At 44.4% G+C, this 6,067-nt stretch overlaps 1 long non-coding RNA gene across 1 annotated transcript; it reads left to right on the top strand.

Annotated features, from left to right (window-relative positions):
- Positions 1–686: 686 nt before the first annotated feature.
- LOC132345808 (uncharacterized) lies at positions 687–4,641 on the top strand. Its single transcript, XR_009495379.1, has 2 exons — positions 687–1,744; positions 4,116–4,641. It is a non-coding gene; the product is annotated as an uncharacterized lncRNA (long non-coding RNA).
- Positions 4,642–6,067: the final 1,426 nt, after the last annotated feature.

Genomic DNA, 6,067 nt, shown 5'->3' with positions numbered 1-6,067 from the left:
GGACCCACTCTACAGCCCAGGGAACTCTACTCAATATTCTGTAATAATCTGTATGGGAAAAGAATCTGAAAAAGAATGGCTGTATGTGTATGTATGACCGAATCACTCTGCTGTTCATCTGCAACTTATAAATCAGCTATACTCCAATCTAAAATAAAAATTGAGTTAAAAAACACAGTATGGCCTAAATTTTTGCCCACTGAAAATGTGGTTCTTGGGAGTAATCCGTGAGTGACTCATCTTGAGGCAATAACACAGCTGTCTTCCCTAGAGCTGAAGCTGCTCTCATCTCTAAACCCCTTGCTTATTTAACAAATGTGTATTTCAGTATCAGGCCCTGGCAGGACCGGGGGTACCATGCACAGGAGGGTGTGGCGCGCACTCAGTCCAGGGAGCTCCGCGTCCAGGGACCCACTAACGCAGGCTGGCCTCCCCCAGACCGGCAGGGCTGCCTGTAGGGCCTGGCGGTGACTGCAGCATCAGCCCTGCGTAGGTTCCACAGGAGCCGTTTCATCCGTGTTACAGAAGGGAGGCGCACAGGCACGTTTGCCAAGTCACGCCGTCGGCTGTGATGGGAGGCGTACCTGTTTGGGCCTTGGCTGGAATCTGGTACAGTTACCCCTCTGGGATCCACCACATTGGGAGGAGTGCTTGAGACTATCCAAAGCTTTGGGTTTAGACCAGAATGGAGACAGTTCTTTCCGAAATATGGTAGTTGAGGAGAGGCTCTGAGATTTGGTGAGATGGAGATACAGGTCAAAGAGCTGGGAAGCAATCCTGAACTTTGAGAGTATAAACAGCAGACGATAACAGGACAGTGCAGGGCTACCTGCCAAGAACAGGGCATCACAGCATTTACCGTAGGCCTGGCAATGCTCTAAGTCTTCCGTATGCACTGATTCCTTAGAACAAAAACCTGTGTGATGGCTTTCATCTCCACTTTGCAGATGAAGAAAGTAAGGCACAGAGGAGGCACAGGCTCCTTGACTCGGCACACCTACTAAATGACCATGATGGGATTTGGGGCCGGGCGACTTGACCCCCCGAAATTCATGACCTTAGCTGCGCGACCTCTCGTAAGAGTCAAAAGCTCGAGAAAGACATCTGTCTGCCACTCAGCGCTCTTTCTCTCCTTCACTGATTGTGATGTACACAATGACAACAGCCATTGATTTCCGTTTCCCCGCACTCTTGTGGGCTTCTATAGATGAATAAGCTTTTTTGTCTTCTTTCTCCTTGGAAAAGCTCACTGCCTTTATTTGGAGGGGGGAAAAACAAAGGTTGTTCCTACATTCCACTCACTCACTATTAGCTCTGCCCTAACTGCATATTTCTTGGTATTCTTTTCTAAGAATTAGCCTTTTTGACCTTCAAAATCAATAATGTCTTATCCTGAGCAGAGCTCAGAAAATCAAAACAGTAGGCGAATATGGGGCTGTCATTGTCTATGAAAAATGTCCTGACCTTACTGGCACCGTGGCCACACAAACAGAATTTGCCTGTGTGGAGAGCAAAGGACTTTGCTCTGAGATAAGAAGGCTAGAATTCTTTTGGCTTTTAAGAAGTGGAATTTGTGACATCACCAATAAGTTCAATGACAGATGAGTTCCAGGTAACCTGAGGTAAGAATGAATCTCTGTGTTTGAATTTGCTGGTTAGGCAGGTACGGGTCCATCCTAACAGCAGCCACCTAAATCTCATAGGCTGAGAGTCATGAAAGAATGGCTCCCAAAAGAAAATTAAGGTACTACTGAAAAAAAAAATAAGAGTAGAGGTGGGAAGATAGAAACCAACAGCACGCCAATGTGGGAGCCCAGGCTCCACCCTTCAGCTGGAAAACAGGCCAGCTTCCCCAGCAGGACGGCGCTATGGAGTGTCCTAGAAAACCATAGGGGGAAAACCAGACAGTATGGAGCAGGGATGAGAAGTGACATTTGTGAGCTCTCTAGTACCAGAAACAAGAGCCAGGGGTTTACTCACCTCTGCAGCACTACTTGTGACTTTACCACAGTTTCCTTTGAAAGTTATCACACGAGATTGTATGTCATTCAGCCTGAATTACTATACTGATACCCTTAATTATGTTCAGGAAAAATCAACAGTCAGATAGGGTTTTAAAAATGAATATTTTATCAATTCAACAATGAATATGGAAATAGGAAAGTAATTATATTTTTAATTTCACATTGGTCCTATTTCACATTACCAGAAATTGTGTCTGGGTGGAAATTAGGTGAATTCCTGAGATTTGGTGACTCAGAAGTCCCATATTTTGATGTCCTCACAAGACTTCATGTTAACACTTGTGTCGACATGTTTAACTGTCCCTGTTGTCATGAGTCTGACTTGACCAGTTGCAAAATTTGAGTGTTAACACTGGATGAAGACTTGGAGAATTTACTGGTTAGAGACCAGAGACCCTGAAAGCTAGGGATAAAATTCAGGTCAGTCATATCAGGGGAAAAAGTTCTATGTAAACAAGCAAGTTTGAGTATCTAGTCATCATCTGAGATTAGGTCTATCATGCTGGTCAAATGTGAGACCGTCTTTGTTCTTATATAGTTTCTGGGTCCTTTTTCTTTGAGAAATGTAGGTTTCTTATCAAACCCTTTTGTTGACTTGTAACTTTACACTGAATAAAAGGAGAACTGATGGGCCCCCAACCGATGGGCCACGTGCACAATCGTGTAGGCTCTGTGGTTAGAAGTCAGTGAACAGAACACACCGCTATGGTCTATGCCAATCCTTACGGCCTCTGGACTGGGGGCTGGGACAGCCCAAGGCAGCCTGTCTTCTGTGAGGAATACCTGGGCCTGGTGCATGTCCTTCACAGTTGAATCCAGTTAGCCTACCCACTCAGGCTGCTGCTGCTGCTGCTGCTGCTGCTAAGTCGCTTCAGTCGTGTCCAGCTCTGTGCAACCCCATAGACGGCAGCCCACCAAACTCCGCTGTCCCTGGGACTTTCCAGGCAAGAACGCTGGAGTGGGTTGCCATTGCCTTCTCTGATGCATGAGGTGAAAAGTGAAAGTGAAGTCGCTCAGTCGTGTCTGGCTAGTAGCGACCCCATGGACTGCAACCCACCAGGCTCCTCTGTCTATGGGATTTTCCAGGCAAGAGTACTGGAGTGGGGTGCCATTGCCTTCTCCAACCCGCTCAGGCTAACCCTCCACCAAGGGACTCTGTTGGCAAAGCTTTCCGTATTCTTGGAGCACACTGACAACTGTGGTGTGTAGCGTCTGAGCAGTCAGCGCTGTGCTGCCCGAAGGCCCTCTTAAGCCCTGTCCAGGTTTTGCAGAAGTATGCAGCAGAACTCTACTTTTTCACCTCTATGAAATTTATCTTGTTACCATTATTCTTTATCCTTCACTGGTCTTGAAATAAGAACAGGGACTCTTAAATAGAACTCTTAAAAGAAACTAGTCTTCAAAACTTCATTCCTATATTCTTGCTGTTTTGACTAATGACACAGCTGCTAATAAGATTAGTGACTTCCCTTCTGTTCATTTTCTAGCAGAATTAGTTGCTGCTTTTATACCCTCTGCTGCTAATTTTGCCAGCAAATCTCCGGAGGATTCTAGCCTAATTTTCTGCTAGTAGAAGCAGAACTGCCGTTCTAGGAGGTCACCTAACATTATTTAATTCCTTTAGGGGATCTCGAAGAATAAAACCTATAGCAGTAATTCAGACACAAGCATCAAATACAAATTATGACCAATTTTTCAGATAGGCAAATTGATTGCCTTGAACCAGATAATTACTATTTCCCATAATCCTTGTGCCATGGGGTTGTTGTAAGAAGTAAATTATGTGTGTATGTTTATATATTATTAATAATATCGTATATAACTTATGTTACTTGGCAATATATTACATTACAACACATTATGTTGTATATTCAAATATAACCTAGCACTGTGCCTGACATATTGAAAGGTAATAAATTTTAAGGTTTTAAAAACAAGTTGGAACAATTTAAGGTTTATAAATATGTCTCTAAGCCATCCTTTTATCTGGAATTTGAAACATGTAGTCTATGGATTATACAAGCAATTTCCAACTTCTCTCTCCTATTGATTCCCTTTTCTTCATTTCTTATACTTTCAAAACACTGTCAGAGGAAGACTGGAAAAGATAGAGGTGGATCATTTCGCATTTCCCCAGACCAGCACTGTCAGTGGAATGAGCAGTGTCTTGACATGTATGTCTCCCGTCACGGGTGATGAACGCTGGGAACACGCAAGGTCCAGAACGTCCCAGGACAGACATGCACGTCTCCCGTCATGGGTAATGAATGCCGGGAACACGCAAGGTCCAGAACATCCCAAGACAGTAGCTGGGAGGTTAGACTTGGTGTTCATTTCATCCAAAACCCAAGGAGAGTCCTGAGGAAGGAGGTGACTGGGAACGGGGGCTCAGAGTGAGATACCAAGAACCGTTCCAGTAAGAAGGACAAATTTAAACTACAGAAGGGGATGAAAGACAAAACCAGAGGAAACAGGCTGGATTGAAGAGAATAGGATGCCTCGTGGGACTTCTGTGCTAAATTTAGATAAATGTCTCTCTAGAGGTGAGGGCCAATGATGATTTTCATACAGTGGGATTTCCCTCAAGGCATTAAAGGCGCTGATCAGTCGCTGGCAATACCCTCAACTTGATCATTGAGTAAGATACATTTGGGCTATTAACAAAACAGTAGATTTTTTTCTGAAGAGAAACACATATACAGATACAAACACACACACACATTTTTCTCCATTCATGAGCATGGAGACACAGCTAATTTATATTGAATGATGTGAGGATTGTGGCAGAAGGGTCATTAACAGGATAAAAGTTCAATAAGGTGATGGTGCAACTCACAAATCAACACTCCCATACGCCACAAAATGGTTTGTGATTGACATAATCGGCTAGGGTTGAAAGCACTGTACATTAACTAGCCTGTGGACTTAATTGTTTGGGAAGCCTTGTAACTGAAGAAAGCAGCAGTTAATGTGTTGGCTGGTTACACGGTTTTATTTAAATTTGTAATTATTGAGAATCGACTGCAGATTATGTGGAAAGATACAGGAAGCTTAAGTGGACACCACAACAAAGTAATATTAGCAACAGCATACCATGCTGTACACAATAGAAAGTAAAGAAATGGAGGGGACGGAGCAAAGCCCAGGAGAGTTTTGGCTGAAAATTAATGTTGATCACGGAGCAAGCTCCAAACCTGCACATTTTGATCAGCATGTTTTTCTGATACTGTTTTGCCTAAACCGTGCTTTAGTCATAATGTCATGACTCATAATGTATCAAAATCCACCGTAGTCTACTATATTTGCTAATAATAATAAATGCCAAACTTCAGAATCAATTCCCCTTTTCTCCTTAATACTGGGCTTCCTTCATAGCTCAACTGGTAAAGCATCCTCCTGCAATGTGGGAGACCTCAGTTCAATCCCTGGGTTGGGAAGATTCCCCCGGAGAAGTGAAAGGCTACCCACTCCAGTATTCTGGAGAATTCCATGGACTGTAGAGTCCATGGGGTCGCAAAGAGTTGACACCACTGAGCGACTTTCACTTCACTTTCTCCTTATTAAACTAGAGAGGATTCAAGATTATCCTGAGCCCAATGCCATTGCCCCTTCCTAAGATCTCACACACACTCTTGGGTGAGAGAGAGAAGTTGCCTAAGAAATGAGGCAAGTTTTTGTGCCGTGAAGGTAAAAACCGGGGGTAGGGAGGGGGAAGAGAGACGAGGAAGGGCATCCCCTGCTTTGTCGGTGTGCAGGACTTGCCCTCGTTTTCTCCTAAATGCTTGCTGCATCTCCTCAAATCCTCTGGTGCACATTTGTCATTTTTTTGACCAACCAGTACCTGAACCCCTTTCCTCTTTGGGGGCACCCCCAGGGTATAAACCAGGGTATAAACTCAACCTCCCCCTTGAAGAGGAAGACACCTAAGAGACGTTTTCCCAGTCTCCCCTGTGGTCACTGCACAGACACAAGACTTAAGCCTGTCCGGTCTGACCAGCCTGCCCCAGACACGATTCCAAAGGCGGTGACGAGTCGAATCCGGG

Source organism: Bos taurus, chromosome 7, assembly GCF_002263795.3.
Source record: "Bos taurus isolate L1 Dominette 01449 registration number 42190680 breed Hereford chromosome 7, ARS-UCD2.0, whole genome shotgun sequence".
Lineage (NCBI taxonomy): Eukaryota > Metazoa > Chordata > Mammalia > Artiodactyla > Bovidae > Bos > Bos taurus.
This window is presented reverse-complemented; position numbering and strand designations above follow the sequence as displayed.